Raw genomic sequence first — 12,785 nt, 5'->3', positions numbered from 1 at the left:
CATTCCAGGCTGAATATTTAGGATTCACCTTGGATTAGAAAGAATGCTGATTTATTCTTGCTCACTTTTGTACAGTTAGGAAACCTTTTAGGGGAGATACATTTGGCAAATGTAATGGGGATACAATATGAGGCTCTAGGATAAGGGTGGCATTAAGCTAGGGCCCTCTTTTTACCCGGAAGTTGAGTAATTGACTAGAAAAAAGGTGAAGCTTGGTAAACTAAAGGACTCTGGAGGGACCCCAACACACAAGAGGACTTACAACAGAGGTAGAGAGAACATTCCAATCTTTCTCTTTTTTTAATTCAAAGATATTTTATTTTCCCAGTTATGTGTAATAATTTTCAACATATATTTTCCAAAATTATAATATCTAAATGATCTCCTTCCCTCCCTTTCCTCCCCAAACTTGGAGATGGTAAACAATTTGATCTGGATCATACATGTATTATCAGAGCATTCAAATCTGATTGATGCCCCACCACCCAATGACTTTCAAAAAGTTCATTTAAAAGGAGCAGTTGGGTAGCTCAGTGGATTGAGAGCCAGGTCTAGAGATGGGAGGTCCTAGGTTCAAATCTGACCTCAGACACTTCCCAGCTGTGTGACCCTGGGCAAGTCACTTGACCCCCATTGCCTAGCCCTTACCACTCTTCTGCCAATACACAGTATTGACTCCAAGACGGAAGGTAAGGGTTTAAAAAAAAGTTCATTTAAAGTGTGTAATATTTGTTTCTTTGGAGTTGGGAGTGGATATAGAGCTATATGAATGATTGTGATAAAAGATTCTTCCAAATCAAAACAAATTTCCTTCCCATTTTCCATTGGCCCCCCAAGTCAGACCAACTGACTAGAATACAGTCAGTATATTCACTGATTCAATTAAATTCTCTTCAAGAAACATTTGCTAAGTATTAATTATGTCAGACTAGGTCTGTGTTGGTGAGCCTATGGTGCATGTGCCAGAGGGGGCTGCTCCCTTCCCCCTTTCCACCATGCCTGAGGACATTTTTCACATCACTCACCCCTTTTGCCCAGAAGCCCAATGAGAGTGCTTCCTCCATCCTCTATCTGGGGTAAGGGGACAGCTCACATTTGGCATGAGGGTATAATTTAGGCATTTGGTCTCTAAAAGGTTTGTCATCACTGGACAAAGTATGGAGCTATAAAGAGGAAACAACTTTATACTCTCTGCCCTTAAGGAATTTATGACATAATAGAAATAATAATGTAATTTTTTTGGTCCAGATATATAATTCCATTCAGTATGGATAGATTTCTAGTATGAAAACTCCTTCTACCAATGCATATCTATAGGCCATGTATGGTTTTTAAAAAAAATAATCCTTACCTTCCATCTTAGAATCAATACTATGTATTGATTATAAGGCAGAAGAGTGGTAAGGGCTAGGCAATGGGGGTTAAGTGACTTGCCCAAGGTCTCACAGCTAAGAAGTGTCTGAGGCCAGATTTGAACCTAGGAACTCTCATCTCTAGGTCTGGCTCTCAATCTATTGAGCCACTCATCTGCCCCCAGTCATGTATATTCTTAAAAGAGTTGTTTGGGGTCCTCATAAGTTAAACAATTTACTTGTGGTCATATAGCTAGTATGTTTTAGAGATAGAACTCAACTCTTCAAGGATAATATGCTCTCTACTCTGACAGTCCCTTCCTCCTATCATGAGAGTATTTTAATTTGTCCTTCCATAGCAAAATTCAGGGTAAGACTGATATAGAGGGAAGAGAATAGATCTATCTGCCTTTTACACTTGGAAGGGCTAATATGGTTGGATCCAAGTTGATCCCTATGTTTTCAGATGAGATAATGTATGTAAAGTGCTTTATAACCATAACACACATTTGAATTAGTGCCATCATTATTATTATTATGGGAGAAGTTGATGGGTCCTTGAGTTTTTCTTGGAACACCACCCTCTCCCTAACAAATGTTTGTGGGAGGCTGGAATGCAACCCATATCTGTTTCCTAAGCTGCTGAAAGTGAGTGCTATTATTTATCATTGAGCAGAGGCTGGAGGAACCACCTGTCAGGGATGCTGAAGAGGAGATTCCTGCTTTGAGTGGGAGTTTCGATCTGTTGACCTCTACAGTCTCTCTCAACTCCAAAATTCTATGATTTTCTAACTCAAAGATTCTACAAGTATCTGATGATGAAAGACATGTAAATGGAATATCCTTAAAAATATTTATTTTTATTTAAAAAAAGCTCTTACCTTATATCTTAGAATCAGTACTGGGTGTTGGTCCCAAGGCAGAAGAGTGGTAAGGGATAGACAATGGGGATCAAATGACTTGCCCAGAGTCACACAGCTAGGAACTGTTTGAGGTCACATTTGAACCCAGGACCTTCTGTCTCTAGTTATGGCTCTCAATCTACTGAGCTGCCTAGTGGTCACTGAAGAGGACTCTTAGAATCTTAAAATTCAAATTAGACTGTTAGAATTGGAAAATATCTTGAATTTCATCTAGCTCAAGCTCTTCATTTTTTTTAATCTCTAAACTACTTAGGACTTACTTTGTGTATGTATATATATATATATTCTACTTAATAATAGCTAACATTTACATAGAACTTATGATGTATCAGGCACTGTACTAAGCACTTAATTTGATCCTTATGACAACACTGGGAAGAAGGTGCTGTTATTATCCCCATTTTATCTATGAGGAAACTGAAGCAAACAGAGGTTAAGTGACTCACCTGGGGTCACCCAGCTAGTAAGTGTATGAGGCTGGATTTAAATTCAGGTCTACCCATTATACCACTTAGCAGGTGTTTCCTCCTCTCCCCTCCAGAATATAAACTTCCTTGAAGAAGGAACTGCTTCATTTTTGTTTTTGTTATTCTAGTGCCTAGCACAGTGTCTGGCATATACAATAGTAAATGCTCCTTGAAGTGAAACAATTGAGGAAATTAAGGTTCAGAGAGGGAAAGTGATTTGTCCAAAGTTACACAGCTAGTTAGTGTTAAAGTTGAGATTAGACCTAGGCCAAGTTCTTAATAGCTAGCATTTATATAGGTTTGAAAAATTCTTTCAGAAGCCATGTCAGTGATTCTCAAAAGAACCCTTCAAGGAAGGTGCCTTTATTATCCTCATTTTGCAGACAAGGGAAGACAAGGAGAAGAGTCATGACTTGCCCAGGGCCACATACCTAGTGTCTGAAGTTGAATTCATACTCCACTTTAATTTACTCCAAGTCAAGCACTCTAATCAGTGACCTTTAGCTGACTTTTGAGGTTCTTTGCTCTGTCATAGAACAGAGAAAACATAGAGAAAACATGACAGTAAATAAATAGTATAATTCCACTGTATAGTACCCTTTCTTCATGTGTGTCTTTTGGGAAAATCCATTTCCCTGGAGAGCAGCCTCAAGGGCTAAGATTCTAGAGAGGTTGTGTGTGTGTGTGTGTGTGTGTGTGATTGATTCCTTTGGCAGTGTGATAAAGCTAGAGAACCCTCCCAGAATAATGTTTTTAAATACAAAAAATAAAATATATTGGATTATAATGGAAAACATTTATATTGAAATGACTATTTCTCTATCTCTATCAAATATTGATCTATATCTATGTCATCTTTAGGCATACCAATATATTTATATCCAAGTTCACAGACTTCTAGTTAAGAATCCTTACTTCAGTGTGGTCTATCAAACATGGCATTCATTTGCAGGAGAATTCGGCTTGTGGCACTGCTTTGTTCTAAAGAGCCACAGTGTTGGCTTTTTCTTATTACAAGATAATTCAGCCAATGGAATGACAAATGACATCTTCCTGACGGGATCACCCAGTGGTTTCTGTTCCCACAGACAACACCAGGGACCATGATTCAGAGTGATAGTCTCCTCATGCTGCAGTCCTAGTCTAGTTTGTAACTTCTCCAAATATTCTTGAGGCGATGGGTGAGTGGCAGTTACTTGAGCTTAAAACCCTAATGGAACATGAGTTTGAATTGGAAATGATCTGTGGAGTTGCTCAGTGTGCTGGGTTACCCTTTCTTCATGTGTGTCCTTTGGGAGAATCCACCTCATTGGTAAACGGCTTCTAGGATTAGAGTTAAGTTTTTTGTGTGCCATTTACTACTTCAGTCCCTCATTATCCAATGTCCCACCACCATACCACACTCAATCACCATCCAAAATAAAACCTGGGAAGGAGCTTAGAAGGCCACAATGTAGATGGGCCATACCAGCAGCCAGAATGTGATCTTACAATTCAGGGTCATAGCTTTAGAGCTGAGAAAGATCATAGAGGCCATCTAGTTTGACCTCATTTTACAAATAAGAAAACTAAGAGTGAAAATAATTAAATAACTTACATATAAGTTATATAGAAAAGAAAATAATTAAATAAACAAGCCCACAAAGGTAGAAAGCATAAAGATGGAGGCTCAATCTTGGTCAAGTAGAGGTTAACCAGCTGGCAGCAACGAAATTATCCCAGGAGCACAGGACAGTGATTCTGAAGATATAGAGGGACAAGGAATAAACATTTATTAAGTGGCTACTGTGTGTCAGATGCTGTACTAAGTGCTCTACAAATATTATTTCATTTGCTCCTCACACCAACCATGGGAGGAAAGCACTATTATTATTCCTATTTTACAATGGAAGAAACTGAGGAAAACAGCTGTGCAGGGTGGGCATACCCAGATAGTATCAGAAATTGCTAATTCTCTCTCTGAGGCATCACCTGTGTGACCCTGAGCAAGACATCGAACCTCTCTGAGTCTCAGTTTCCTTATGGGTAAAATGAAAAAATTAGATGAGATGGTCTCTCAGGACCCTTCTACCTATAAATCTATGATCCTATATTTTCTCATAAAACAATCTTTAAATACTTGAAGGTAGTTATAATATCTTCCCTAAATCTTCTCTTTTCTAAACTAAACGCCCTCTATTCCTTCAGCTAATACTTGTATGACATTTCTACAAAAGTCTTCAAGACTTTCATCTTTGTCTAGCAGCTAGACGGTACAGTAGATAGAGCAATGGGCCTGGAGTTAAGAAGATTTCAGTTTTACTGTGTGATCCTCGAACAAGTCTCTCTCTCTCTCTCTCTCTCTCTCTCTCTCTCTCTCTCTCTCTCTCTCTCTCTCTCTCTCTCTCTTTCTCTCTCTCTCTCTCTCTTTCTTTCTCTCTCTCTTCCTCTTTCTTTCTCTCTCTCTTCCTCTTTCTCTTTCTTCCTATTTCTTTCTCTTTCTCTGTCTCTTCAAAAAACACACCCTTTCCTTTAGTATCCATTCTAAGAAAGAAGAGCAGTAAGGGATAGACAATTGGGATTAAGTGACTTGCCTGTCACAGAGGTAGGAAGTATCTGAGGCCAAATTTGAACCCAGGTCTGGTGCTGTATCCACTGTACTACCTAGCTGCCCCTTATACAAGTTTCTTAGCCTCTGTCTTCCTCAGTTTCTTTAGCACCTACCTCCCAATGTTGTTTTGAGTAACAAATTAGATAATATTTGCAAAGTGCTTAGCATGATGTCTGGTACATAGTAGGAGTTATATAAATGCTAGCTATTATTGTTTCTTTGGCATAGAGAGTGGCACATAGTAGGCATTTAACAAATGCATGTCCTTTAATGTCTTCAGTCTTCAGGGTGCAAATATAGGAACTCCAAATTTTGTATACGCTGAAACTGCTAACATCTGGTACTTTTTGATTTGGTGTCTTGTTGCTGGCAGAAACTTCTGATTAATCTCTCACTTCTTGCCAAAATTAGTTTGTGGACCAAAGAGAATGAACTCAACAGCAGGCCCTCATAAGGAGAAATATCTTCCTGTCATTTTGCCCTGAAATCTCTCGCCTGTCTCTAAGAGTCCTCAGTTCAAGTTTCAGGTGCTTAGGAGTTGTGAAATGCCTCTAAATCCTTGAACCTATATCCATCACCTCCTTGGCTTCTCTCTCATCACTTCCCTTTGCCCACTCATCTCTCGGTTTCTATTAGACAGACAAAGCCCTGTTGTTTTGGAAGAAAGAAAAAGAAGGAAAGAGGCCAGTGTGAGATGGTAACCCTAAATATTAGTGCTCAATACAAAATATTAGTCCTAGACTGTTGAAATTAAATGATACAATCCCTCCTTCCTGCTAACATATTTATTTTAAATTAAAAAAAAATTAAATGGGAGGAAGGATCATGAAGGAGGAAAAATGCTCTATTTGGAGACAGAATATATGGATTGGAATCCCAGTCCTATGCTTGCTACTGGTATGCCTTTGAGAAGGTCACTTAACTTCTCTTAGGGCTCAGTTTCTTTATCTGTAAAATGAAATTACCTCTAAGGTCCCTTCAAGTTCTAAAGCTATGATCCTATCATCCTATCATCTGAGAGCATTTATAATATTCTAAGATCCTATGAAATGTAAAGTAAGGTGGTTTGGGACAAATATCTCTAAAATCCCTTTAGCTTTAAGACACTATAATCTCTGACTTCAATTCATACAAAGGGAGATGGATAGAGTCTGGGTCTCCTGACTTCCAGTCTCTTTCATCTCACTACTTGTGCTTTGGGATTTTAAATATATTCATGTGCAGCCACAGCTTCTGCGGAATTGAGCTGATGGCACAGGACAACAAGCAGGAAAATGAAACCAATAAGATTGCTTCTGCTGAGCAGCATGAATGAAACCCTGAGTAAACAGGTGCAAAAGAGGCCACTGAATTATAAAAACAAAGAACTACTCATTCCACTTAGCTATGTGGGGCAGAACTACAAGTCATAGGTGGAAGCTGTAGAAATGGCTTGAGTTTGGATTAACTCAGAGGCATTTAGAGATGACCTAAAGCTGATTGGGTTGCTTCCAAGGTAGTGTGGTCCCCATCAATAGAAGACTTCTGGTGGAGGTTGGATCACTATATATAGACACGTGTACTCAATGACTGGTCCTTTCTAATTCTAAGTTCCCATGATACATATCATAATTACCATTCAAACTCATATTAGTACTACCATTTGTTGTTGTTTTTTTCCCCCAGATCATTTTATTTTCTTTTTAATTCAAATATATTTTATTTTTCCACTTTATTTCCCTATTAAACTCTCCAATTTTCAATATATGTTTTCCAAAATTATGAGATCCAGTCTCCCTTTCTCCTTTTCCTCTCCCCACTGGGGGATGGTTAAGCAATTTTATCTCAATTCTACGTGTATTATCATGCAAAACACACTTCCATATTGGTCATTGTTGTAAGAGCATTCATACAAAATCAAAACCACCATTTGTATTTTCATAATTAAGGCAAGCATTTAAATAGCACTTTGAGGCTTGCAAAGGACTCTATGAATATCTTATTTGATCATCACCACACTCTGGGACTATTATTATCCCCAGGATGTGCTATTATCCCCATTTTACAAATGAGGAATCCAAAGCAAATAGAGGTTAAGTGACTTGCTGAAAATCATATAGTAAGTGTATGAGGCAGGATTTGAACTCAGGTATTTCTTATTCTAACCAGTGCATTAACCACTGTGCCAACTAGTCAGAGAGAACATCAAAGAACAACATTCTTGGAGTCTAGAGCCAAAAGGAGACAATCAACCATTAAAAAGTCAATAATTGTTTTTCTATTTGTGACAATTAAGAAATGATTATAGTTTTTTAAAAGCCATCACTATATTTATTTTAAGAGAGCTTCCCTCATGCTTGTGGGGGTGGAGGTGGGATGGAAAGAAAATAAATACTTGTTAATTTAGAAAAAAATTAAAAATATTCAGGAACCCAGTAGCAAGAGTAATCATAACCGTGATCTACAGCACTCCTTAATCGACTTTTCTAAACTCAAATTGTCCAAGAATAATGCTAGCTTCTTCTCATTGTCTGTATTGTCATTTCACAAGGCACTATCTTTGGATTTGGTTTGCCTGATGGTATGGGACAAAGCACTTATATCATGCCCTGCTCTCAAGGTCCTGGGCTGTCTGTGGCATTTGAATCTCTGGAGCCCCAGCCCCTGCTGGTGACAGCACTGAGGAAATAAAAAATCTTGGGCTGGGGCTGATGGCTTGAGCCAGTCCTCCCTTGCCATATCCTTTTACATTCCTAGGTCTTGATGTCATTTCCCTCAGCCACTTTGAGCTGCTGTTCCAGGATTAGCTCCTGCTTCCCCTTCCTTCCAAACCGATTTGTTTGTGAGTCTCTTCTTACCTGGAGCTGCTCTCCAGCTGTTTTTCCAACTGCCCTGCAGCTCTGGCCATGACACCAGAGGCACAACTGTCTCACCATACATGGCCTGTACATCATGCTGACAGATATTACTTCATTTAATCCTCATCCCTGGTCAATGTCTATCTTGCTTCTTGTAAGTCTTTCATGAGTAAGTATGCTGGAAATCAATCTGTTAACAAGCATATTTAAAGACACTACTATTGGAGTCGCTAAGGAGCTCAGGAGATAGTCAGGCCTGGAGATAGGATGTTCTGGGTTCAAATCTAGTCTCAGAAACTTCCTACTGTGTGACCCTGGGCAAGTCACTTAACCTCAATTATCTAGCCCTTACCTCTCCTCTACCTTGGAACTAATATTCAATATAAATTCTAACTCAGAAGGTAAGGGTTTTTTCTCGTTTTTTAATTGTTAAAGTTTTATTTAGAATATTTTCCATGCTTATATGATTCATTTTTTAAAATCCTTACCTTCTGTCTTGGAATCACTGCTGTGTATTGGTTCCAAGGCAGAAGAATGGTAAGGGCTAGGCAATGGGGGCCAAGTGACTTGCCCAGGGTCACACAGCTGGGACGTGTCTGAGGCCAGATTTGAACCTAGGACCTCCTGTCTCTGGGTTTGACTCTCAATCCACTGAGCTACCCAGCTGCCCCACTCTCTCCTCCCACCTCCCAAAGCCAACAAGCAGTTCCAGTGGGTTATACATGTATCATTGTTCAAAACATATTTCTATGTTGTTCATATTTGCATTAGAGTGACCTTTTAACGTAAAAACCCTAATCAGATCCCTATCATGCTATGAGGTCAAGCATATATTTTTATAATGCATTTTTGGTTTCACAATTTTTTCTCTGGATGTGGATAGCGTACTTTCTCACAAGTTCCTCTGGATTGCCTGGGTCATTGCATTGCTGCTGGTAGAAAAGTCTAGTACATTTGATTGTACCACAGTGCATCAGGCTCTGGGTACAACGTTCTCCTGGTTCTGATCCTTCACTCTGCATCACTTCCTGGAGTGTTGTTCCAGGTCACATGGAATTCCTCCAGTTCATTATTCCTTTCAGTACAATCGTATTCTATCACCATCAAACACCATAATTTCTTCAGCCATTCCCCAATCGACAGACTCCCCCCCGCCATTTTCCAATTTTTTGCCACCACAAAGAGCGCAGCTATGAATATTCTTGTACAAGTCTTTTTCAGAAGATAAGGGTTTTTTAAAAATATACTATTATGGGCCAAGTACAACATTAGAGATAAAAATACAAAAGTGAGATAGTCTCTACCTTCAAAGAGCTTACATCCTACTGGGCGGTGGGCCAGAGATAAAATTTATCTAGAGATAAGTAAATGTTGTCCGTCCGTCCGTCCGTCCGTCCGTCCGTCCGTCCATCTGTCCATCTGTCTGTCTGTCTGTCTGTCTGTCTGTCTGTCTGTCTGTCTGTCTCTCTCTCTCTCTCTCTCTCTCTCTCTCTCTCTCTCTCTCTCTACATATATATATATATATATATTAGATAAATAAAAAGCAACTTGATGGAAGTACTAACAACTGGGAAAATCAGGAAAGAGCTTTTGAAAGATGTGGCATTTGAACTGAGTCACAAAAGGAGCTAATTTGGAGGTTTTTCTCTTATTGTTCTTTTCTCTTCTAGGAGTACCTTTTCAACCCAGTTGTTCAACTCAGGAGCCAAGGGAAATGAACAATATTTTGTATTTCATTTTGTTGAATCCTTGCCTTTATCTTTAATTGATTGACTTCCAATAGTACAACTCTGAGGAGGGACTTACATCTATTCTCCAAGTGATAAAATGAAGTATAGACAGAGAGGCAGACAAGAGGCAGCAATCACTTGCAGGTTGAAGCGGCTTTAAGGAGGAGATAGGGCTTCAGCTAGGCCTTGAAGGAGGTGGATAATATTAAACTAGGTGGAAAGGATGGAGAAAGGCATTATGGTGACAAATGTTTGTTGAATGGAATTACTGAGCCAAATGCCTGTTCCTGCTTCTTTCTTTCTTTCTTTCTTTCTTTCTTTCTTTCTTTCTTTCTTTCTTTCTTTCTTTCTTTCTTTCTTTCTTCCTTTCTTCCTTTCTTCCTTTCTTCCTTTCTTCCTTTCTTCCTTTCTTCCTTTCTTCCTTCCTTCCTTCCTTCCTTCCTTCCTTCCTTCCTTCCTTCCTTCCTTCCTTCCTTCCTTCCTTCCTTCCTTCCTTCCTTCCTTCCTTCCTTCCTTTCTTCTTTCTCTCTTACTTTCTTTCTCTCTTTCTCTCTTTCTTTCTCTCTCTCTCCCTTCCTTCCTTCCTTTCTCTCTTTCTTTCTCTGTCTTCTCTCTCTTTCTTCCCCCCCCCCTCTCTCTCTCTCTCTCTCTCTCTCTCTCTCTCTCTCTCTCTCTCTCTCCTTTTCTTTTTTTTTCTTATGACCAGGGATCACAAAGCTAGGATGTGTCTGAGGTCAGATTTGAACCCAGAATCTGTCTCCAGGCCTGGATCTCTATCCACTAAGCTACCTTGCTGCCCTTTCCCTATAACTTCTTGCCTAGTCTATTGCAATGGCTTCCTACTCAGTCTCTCTGCCTAAAATTCTTCTTCCCCCTTTCCAATCCATCCTCTAGACAACTGTCAAAGTGATTTTCCTAAAGCACAGTATCACCATGTCACTCCACTGCCTGAACACCAGTGGCTTCTTATTTACATCTAAGATTAAATACAAATTTTTTCTTTGGCATTTAAAACCCTTTATTTGGCTCTAGACTATCTAGAACTTTAGAATATCTAGACTATCTAGAGCTCTAGACTATCTTTCTTGAAATAGTAAACATTACTCCCCTTTATAAACCCCGCAATCAATCCAACTGACTTATTTGCTATTCCTCATAGACAGTGCTACATCTTCTGTCCCAATCAGTGCCTTTGAAAGAATATTCCATTTGCTTGGCATATACCCTCTCTTCATCTCTGCCTCCTGAAATCCTTAGTGAACTTAGAACCTCAGGAGCCCCATTCTCCATGAGGCCTCTTCCAATTCTCTCACTGCTAGTGCTTTTCCCTCAAATGATTCTTTGTTTTTAACATCGATTCTTACATATGTACATTTTGCTTCCATCTATAGAATATAAACTCCTTGTCAGCAGGAAGGAACTGTTTTCTTTTTACTTTGTATCCTTAGTACCTAAGACCATGCCTGGTACTTAATCTGTATAGTCAGTATTTGCTGATTGCATGTGTTTGGAATAGTGTTGCCTTCAAGAAGGCATGCATAGCTTGGACTATTCAAGCAGCACAGCTCCATTTCTGATGGATGACTAGGATCTGGATTCTCCCAGCTTTCCTTTGCTGATTCAAATTCCTTTGTCTGGCTGGCTCTTCTCCCTCTCAGATCAGGAAACCAAATCCTCCTTCTATTTCTTTCCCCTCAATCCCTTTGCTCTATAAGAAATTTAAGAACAGGGGTGCTGACCGTTTCTTATGCCCTCCTGAAGGGCTTTCACACAGAATTTCACAGGAGACCAAAGCAAGCATATGTTGAAATATTATTCACAGTTCTCCTACTGAGAGCCCTTTCGTTCAGGATCTGATAGCGCTCAATCCTATTTAAGATACTGTAAGTAAAATTGTTCATGGCGATGTTCCCACAAAAGAGGTGTAGATCCCCAAATCTTTTGTTCTGGACTCATTCCCTTATTAGCCACTCAACCAAAAGGAGATTTCCAGGGGTTATTTACTATTGTGTAAAGACAAAGTTATGGGTGGGTTGGCTGAGGATAACTGTCATTCTTCCCCTTTTTCAGTTTTTCTATTGGATGTTAGTTGTACCAATTCAGCTGTTCAGTCCTTATCTAGCCCCTTTCAGGTGTGGGGTTTTGGTAGGAGGAGCCTGGCATCAGGGCTCTGAGTATTCCTCACACTAATGGAAAGACTCCATCTCTTCAAGGATGGGGGTCAAGGAGGGCACCAGGGTGTGACGTGTTCAGGCTGACCAAAGTTACAAGTGCCAATTCATAGCTAGTTCTGTGCCCAACTCATGAGGTCAGCACAGGCTGTGACTGTTCCCAGCGTCATGTTGGCACAGACAGGACAGGCTCTGGTATTGCCTTCCATAATAGTCACCTGATCCTTGAGTTGGTGGGCAAACTTAGCCTGAGATTATATTTCCCTGACTGGCCTGACAGACAGCTTGGGTGATAAGAGGAGGAGGGAAGAGAAGGTTGGGGTGGCATTGAGAGATATTGAATAAAGGAACCCTTTTGCCTCTGAGAAATGCTGTTATGCTTGGCTGGGGCATTGCTGCCTCGAGGGTAATAATTCCTCCAAATGACAGTGGCATTCTACAGGGATTAAGTGCGTCATTTGGAAGCTATCTCCCCACAGGGGGTGATGGGCTGCATGGGACTGAAATTATGTCATTAACCAAGCATGCAACATTTTTCCAATGTGCACTTCCCTCCCTACCTATACCCACGTGTCCAAAGAAAATACACTAGTGGGATCATCTCCAACTATTTCCATCACCCTATGTTATGCATTGCCACTTTCGAGACAGTGAGTGCTGTCACTGTTCACAGGAAACATTCGAGTCATTCTCAAGATCTTTCAAATCCCTGATC

This window comes from Monodelphis domestica, chromosome 1, assembly GCF_027887165.1.
Source record: "Monodelphis domestica isolate mMonDom1 chromosome 1, mMonDom1.pri, whole genome shotgun sequence".
NCBI lineage: Eukaryota > Metazoa > Chordata > Mammalia > Didelphimorphia > Didelphidae > Monodelphis > Monodelphis domestica.
Note: the sequence above shows the minus strand (reverse complement) of the source record.